The following is an 8034-nucleotide window of genomic DNA, read 5'->3' as shown; positions in this document are numbered from 1 at the left end:
ATATTCACTAAAGATTTCTGTTATGGAGTTGCACCTTTACCAATTTTGGAGGGGGAGAATGTGGGAGAATACTTGGGGTTATTCTTTGTCTGGATCTATTGATATTGCTGAGTTGCCGGCTTCTCTAGTTCCAACCTAGTGTATGCAGGAAATAAGAAAAAACAAATTAAACACAGGACCTCACTCCCAGACTCTTTTGTGATTGCCAACACACATAAGTCCTCCTCTAGGTTACTTATGTGTTTTGCCAGAGATTTTTGTTGTGATGAGCAGGAATGAAATGGAGTACACCTTGCCCAGAACCAGAATTACAGCCAATGCCCTTTGGATGACTGCTTTGGATTTCTGATTTTTTTTGTTTTTGGTCTTATGAATGACACTATGAGTCATATTCTTGCTCATGCCACATGGCCTCTTAATCCCTTAAGGTAAATTCCAACTAGAAATATTAAAGTCAATAGGTGATACACTAGTAAGCTTTTGATATGAAATATGTATAGTGCAGCACTATACCCCTGTAATTCTTCTTAAATTCTCTATTTTTTAATTTTGGTCAAACTGATGCATGAAAGACTGTTCAATCTCAACTACCCATCAAAAATTGCAAACGTTTAGCATTTTTAGATTTCTCTTGTTAATTATTAACATCTTTTTTCATTTTCTATTGAGGTGTTCACCTTCTGCTTACTGGTTCGCAAAATGTTCGCATACCTATCACTGGGGTTTTATTGTCTGCCATGCAAATATAAATACTATTCCCAGTTTGACTTGAGTTTTGTTTATATGGTTTTGCCATATTTAAGGTTTTGTTTTTTTCTGTACTAGATCTATCCATTTTTATGAATATTTTCTATTGGGTAGATCTGCCTTCCAGGTCCTACTGCAAACCAGAAGAGTTAGGAAACTACTCTTTTTTGATCCCTCTCCTGACACCTTTTTGCATTTGAAGTGTTGGGAGGGAAAAGAAAAGCCAACATAGCATTCTTTAGATCAAAGAAAGATAAATGCAGTAACAAATAGGAAGGTCTTCTACATGAGTCTTCTTTTCCTGCTCGTTTTTCTAAAACAAAAGCCCTCCAAAAAGAAACTCAACCACTGCCTACATCATTCTTTTTGAACCCAGCCCAAATGTCTACACTGGCAAATCAGAGCCAGTCCCATTCCCTTGTCAGACCTCCCTCAAAGCTATCCGCTCCATTCCCACTCCTTGTCTGTGCTCCAGAAGTGAATCAGGAAAGACAGTGATGGAAATAGCACATGGCAGCATCAAATACCAATTTTTCCGACAGTTTCAAGAGTTTTCTCAAGCTGAAGCTTCATGGTTTTACTATGATTACTGGGGGATTAAGAATCAGTTTCAGTCCTCTGTTAGACATAGAGCACTTGTGAATATTTAAATATTCCAAGGTAGAGAGCAAGATGGCAGCTGAGTAACAGCTTCGTTGCATCTGGGCGCCATGAGTCTGGGGAGATAGTACTCCAGGCATCTCTGGCTGGTGGGATCTGCCTATAATCATCCCTGTGAGGATACAAGGAGTCAGCGAGAGAATTCTGGACCCTAAGAAGGGGACTAAGACAGTGGAAAACCAGCAAGTGGTCGTGTGTGTTCAATTGGTCTAAACCCACCGGCAACTGTAAGTTCAGTAGCAGTGAGGCTGCAAACAGGAAAGGCCTTACCTGTGAACAGCTTTGGTGTCTTTGGACTTGGCACTCAGTTGAACTGCCTTGGGGAGAGCCTGAGAGGGAGTGCGGAAAACTTTGGCCATTGTCTAGGGCCCCAGTCTGAGCTGCTGAGCCAGATGGAGCTAATAGTGTTTGCCTGTGGGCCACAGGGAACCATTGTGAGCGATCTGCCATGCAAAGCTCCGCCCTCAGTGTTGCAGAGCAAGTATGGGTGGGAGCTGGTAACCTAGCAAATGAGTAGCCTAAGGGCGGGGTCTGAGCCACCTTACAGCCCTAACCCTCAGGGGCAGAGTGAGACCAGTTTTGGCACACTGGGTAAGTGGATAGCTACTTCAGCAGTGATTCCAGCGACAAGCACTTTCCCGGGAAAGCTTCTGCTCAGCAAGTTTACAAGTTCAAAGTGCCTTTTAAGTGGGCTGAAGAGAGATTTAGGGTGTCTACCTGCTGGGGTTTGAGAAATCAGCAGCCTCCAGTCGTATCAGAACTGTGATTAACATCTCATATCCCAGAAGACCACGGGTTGCCCAGACAATATTCAACAACATATACATACTGCTTTGTTTTTGGTTGTGTTTTTTTTTTTTTTGGTTTGGTTGGTTTTTTTTATTTTTTTTTTTGATGTTGTTGATTTGTTTTGTATTTTAATTTCAACCTTTTCCGTACAGATATTTCTTTCTCAACTTTTCTAGTTTAAGTATAATTTTCCATTGCTGCCTTTTTCAATAACTAGAACTTCATTTTTGCTAGTGTTTCTACCGATATTATTTGGTTTTTCACATAATTTTATACTGTAAAGTTTTCTGTTTGCTTGTTTTATAGCATTCTTTTCTTTCCTCTCCACTTGGTGGAGGTGGGGTACTGTGTCTGATCAGGTTAGCAAAGAGCTTCTGACCTCAAGGAAACCACCTAACTGGGCACCCCCAGAAGGTGGGGTTTTTTAAAGGTTGTGTCAAAGTACCCTATTGTACACCTCTATTGCTTTGTCTCCCTCTTTCTGTGCCTCTCTTCTTTTGTCAATATTCCTTTTACCCACCCCTTCTCCTTTCTCTATTTTTTTTCCTTTCACCCGGTCCTCCTTTCTTTCATCCCATTCTTGCTCTTCGACCTTCTCATCCTTCTGGTCCTGTACCAAAAGGACTCATCGAAACCTTAGTCCACAGGCACTTGAACTTAAAGAGCAAGAGGAAGTGAAAGGAGAATTAGGGCAAGGAAACAGATAAAAGAAATCACTCATGAGGAAGAATCAGCAGAAAACTCCAGGCAACATGGAGAACCAATCCAGAACAACCCCACCAAGGGACCATGAGGTAGCTACAGCAGAGGATTCCACCTATAAAGAAATGTTAGGAATGACAGAAAGGGAATTTAGAATACACATGATGAAAACAATGAAAGAAATAATGGAAACAATGAAGGAAACTACTAATAAAGTGGAAAATAACCAAAAGGAAATCCAAAAACAGAATAAGCTAAGAGATGAATGATATGAAGAATATAGAAAGGAGGGCAGCACCTGTGGCTCAAGGAGTAGGGCGCTAGTCCCATATGCTGGAGGTGGCGGTTTCAAACGCTGCCCCTGGCCAAAAAAAAAAAAAGAATATAGAAAGGACCTGAAGGAATGCAAATGGTCAATTAGGGAACGTAGAAATACAATGGAAAGTATCAGTAACAGGTTAGACCATGCAGAAGAAAGAATTTCAGAGGTAGAAGACAAAGTTCTTGAGATAATTCAGATAGTAAAAGAGGCAGAAAAGAAGAGAGAGATAGCAGAACATTCACTGTCAGAATTATAGGACTTTATGAAGCGTTCCAACATACGAGTTATAGGAATCCCAGAAGGGGAAGAAGAATGCCCCAGAGCAATGGAAGCCATACTAGAGAATATTAGAAAATTTCCCAAATATCACCAAAGATTCTGACACACTGCTCTCAGAGGGTTATCGGACCCCAGGTCGCCTCAACTCTAACCGAGCTTCTCCAAGACACATTGTGATGAACCTGTCCAAAGTCAAGACAAAAGAAAAGATTCTGCAAGCTGCCAGGAGTAAGCGCCAGTTGACCTACAGGGGCAAATCCATCAGAGTGACCGCAGACTTCTCTAATGAAACTTTCCAAGCAAGAAGACAATGGTCATCTACCTTTAATCTACTTAAACAGAACAATTTTCAGCCCAGAATTCTGTACCCTGCTAAGCTAAGCTTCAAAATTGACGGAGAAATCAAATCATTTACGGATATACAAACATTGAGGAAATTCGCCACAACAAGACCAGCTCTACAGGAAATACTTCAACCTGTTCTGCACAATGACCATCACAAAGGATCAGCAGCAAAGTGAGAACTCAAAAATTAAAGGACAGAACAGAATCTCCACACTGATGCAAAAGATAAAACTAAGCAATGGACTCTCACCAAATAAGATGAATAGGATACAACCACACTTATCAATTATCTCAATAAATATTTATGGCTTGAATTCCCCACTGAAGAGACATAGATTGGATGACTGGATTAAAAAACACAAGCCATCCATTTCCTTTCTGCAAGAAACACACCTGGCTACAAAAGACAAATTAAAGCTCCAAGTCATGGGTTGGAAGACAATTTTTCAGGCAAATGGAATTCAGAAGAAAAGGGGAGTTGCAATCTTATTTTCAGATATATGTGGATTTAAAGCAACTAAAGTCAAAAAAGAGAAAGATGGCCACTTTATATTGGTCAAGGGAAAAATACAACAAGAAGACATTTCAATTCTAAATATTTATGCACCTAATTTAAATGATCCCAGATTCTTGAAACAGACCTTACTCAGTCTGAGCAATATGATATCTGATAATACCACAATAACAGGGGACTTTAACACTGCTCTTACAGAGGTGGACAGATCCTCTAAACAGAAATTAAACAAGGATATAAGAGATTTAAATGAGACCCTAGAAGAACTGTGCTTGATAGACGCATATAGAACACTCCATCCCAAAGATAAAGAATATACATTCTTCTCATCACCCCATGGAATATTCTCCAAAATTGATCATATCCTGGGACACAAAACAAATACCAACAGAATCAAAAGAATTGAAATTTTACCATGTATCTTCTCAGACCATAAGGCACTAAAGGTGGAACTCAACTTTAACAAAAACGCTCGACCCCACACAAAGGCATGGAAATTAAACAATTTTCTGTTTTTGTGCCAATACCATGCTGTCTTGACCACTATGGCTTTGTAGTATAGACTAAAATCTGGTATGCTGATGCCCCCAGCCTTATTTTTATTACTAAGAACTGCCTTAGCTATACGGGTTTTTTTCCGGTTCCATACAAAATGCAGAATCATTTTCTCCAAGTCTTGAAAGTATGATGTTGGTATTTTGATAGGAATGGCATTGAATAGGTAGATTACTTTGGGAAGTATAGACATTTTAACAATGTTGATTCCTCCCATCCATGAGCATGGTGTGTACTTCCATTTGTTTATAACCTCTGCTATTTCCTTTCTTAGGATTTCATAATTTTCTTTATGGAGGTGCTTCACCTCCTTCATTACGTATATTCCTAGGTATTTCATTTTCTTTGAAACTATGGAGAAGGGAGCTGTGTCCTTAATTAGCTTCTCATCTTCACTGTTTTTGGCATATACATATCCTTCTGACTTGTGGACATTGATTTTATATCCTGAAACATGACTGTATTTTTCAATTATTTCTAGGAGTCTTGTGGTTGAGTCTTTGGGGTTCTCTAAGTATAAGATCATGTCGTCAGCCAAGAGGGAGAGTTTGACCTCCTCTGCTCCCATTTGGATTCCCTTTATTTTCTTGTCTTGCCTAATTGTATTGGCTAGAATGTCCAGCACTTTGTTGAATAGTAAAGTTGTGAGAGGACCACCTTGTGTGGTTCCAGTTCTAAGAGGAAAAGCTTTCAGTTTTACTCCACTGAGGAAAATATGAGCTGTGGGTTTGTCATAGATAGCTTCAATCAGTTTTAGAAATACGCCACCTATGCCTATACTCTTCAGCGTTCTAATTAGAAAAGGAGGCTGGATTTTATCAAATGCTTTTTCTGCATCTATTGAGAGGATCATGTGATCTTTATTTTTGCCTCTGTTAATATGGTGGATAATGTTTATAGACTTGCGTATGTTAAACCAGCCTTGCATCCCTGGGATGAGGCATACGTGATCATGATGATTGACTTTTTTGATGATAAGCTGTAATCTATTGGCTGGATTTTTTTGAGAATTTTTGCATCTATATTTATGAGTGAGATTGGTGTGAAATTCTCCTTTTTGTTTGGATCTTTTCCTGGTTTTGGTATCAGGGTGATGTTTGCTTCATAGAATGTGTTGTGAAGTATTCCTTCATCCTCAATTTTTTGAAATAATTTCTGCAGTACATGAATAAGCTCTTTCTTGAAGGTTTGATAGTATTCTGGTGTGAAGCCATTTGGACCAGGGCATTTTTTTGGTTGGAAGATTTTCTTTTTATTCTTTTTATTGTTAAATAATAGCTCTGTACATTAGTGCAATCAAGGGGTACAATGTGCGGGTTTCATATACAATCTGAAATATTCTCATCAAACTGTTCAACGTAGCCTTCATGGCATTTTCTTACTTACTGTATGTAGGCATTTGTATTCTGCATTTAGTAAGTTTCGCCTGTACCCATTCTAAGATGCACCATACATGGTGGCCCCACCTAACTACCCTCCCTCCACCAAAACCTCCAACCTCCCTTCCCCCTCCTTGGCCCTTTCCCCATAGTCTTGTGCTATAGTTGGGTTCATGTGAAAGCTATAATTTAGCTTCATAGCAGAGTAAGGCTACATAATATTCCATGGTATAGGTGTACCACAATTTGCTAGTCCTTTCGTGGGTCGATGGACACTTGGGCTTCTTCCATGACTTAGCAATAATGAATTGGGCTGCAATAAAACTTCTGGTACAGATGTCTTTGTTATATTGTGACTTTTGGTCTTTGGGTTATAAACCTAGTTAAGAAATTATAGGATCAAATGGCAGGTCTATTTTTAGGTCTCTAAGTATTCTACACACATCCTTCCAGAAGGAACGTATTAGTGTGCATTCCCACCAGCAGTGTAGAAGTGTGCCCTTTTCTCCACATCCACGCCAACATCTCTGGTTTTGGGATTCTTTATGTTGGGCTACTCTTACTGGGGTTAGGTGATATCTCAGAGTAGTTTTGATTTGCATTTCTCTGAAGATTAAGGATGATGAGCTTTTTTTCATGTGTTTGTAGATTTTGCATCTGTCTTCTTTAGAGAAGTTTCTGTTCAAGTCCCTTTCCCACCCTGAGATGGGATCACGTGTTCTTTTCTTGCTAATACTTTTGGGTTCTCTGTGGATTCTGGTTATTAGACCTTTATTGGAGGTATATCCTGCAAATATTTTCTCCCATTCTGAGGGCTGTCTGCTTGCTTTACTCACTATGTTCTTGGCTGTGCAGAAGCTTTTTAGTTTGATCAGGTCCCAGTGGTGTATTTTTGATACTGCTTCATATGCCTGGGGAGTCCTCCTCATAAAATATTCACCCAGGCCGATTCCTTCAAGAGTTTTCCCTGCACTTTCTTCAAGTATTTTTATAGTTTCAAGTCTTAAGTTTAAATCTTTTATCCAGTGAGAGTCTATCTTAGTTAATGGTGAAATGTGTGGGTCCAGTTTCTATCTTCTACAGGTTGCCAGCCAGTTAACCCAGCACCATTTGTAAAATAGGGACTGTTTTCCCCACTGAATGTTTTTAATTGGCTTGTCAAAGATCAAATAGCGGTAAGTAGCTGGATTCATCTCTTGCTTCTCTATTCTGTTCCAGACATCTACTTCTCTGCTTTTGTGCTAGTACCATGCTGTTTTGATCACTATTGATTTATAGTACAGTCTCAGGTCTGGTAGCATGATTCCTCCTGCTTTGTTTTTATTGCTGAGTAATGTTTTGGCTATTCGGGTTTTTTACTGATTCCATATAAAACGAAGTATTATTTTTTCAAGATCTTTAAAATATGACAATGGAGCTTTAATGGGAATTGCATTAACATTGGATATTGCTTTGGCTATTATGGACATTTTAACAATGTTGATTCTTCCCAGCCATGAGCATGGTATGTTTTTCCATCTGTTAACATCTTTAGCTATTTCTTTTCTTAAGGTTTCATAGTTCTCTTTGTACAGATCTTTCACATCCTTTGTTAGATATACTCCCAAGTATTTCATCTTCTTTGGCACTACTGTGGAAGGAATAGAGTCCTTGACTGCTTTTTTCGGCTTGGTTATTGTTCGTATATATAAAGGCTACAGATTTCTGGGTGTTGATTTTGTACCCTGAGACATAGCTGTATT

The sequence above is a fragment of the Nycticebus coucang genome, chromosome 8 (genome assembly GCF_027406575.1).
Source record: "Nycticebus coucang isolate mNycCou1 chromosome 8, mNycCou1.pri, whole genome shotgun sequence".
Classification (NCBI taxonomy): domain Eukaryota; kingdom Metazoa; phylum Chordata; class Mammalia; order Primates; family Lorisidae; genus Nycticebus; species Nycticebus coucang.
Note: the sequence above shows the minus strand (reverse complement) of the source record.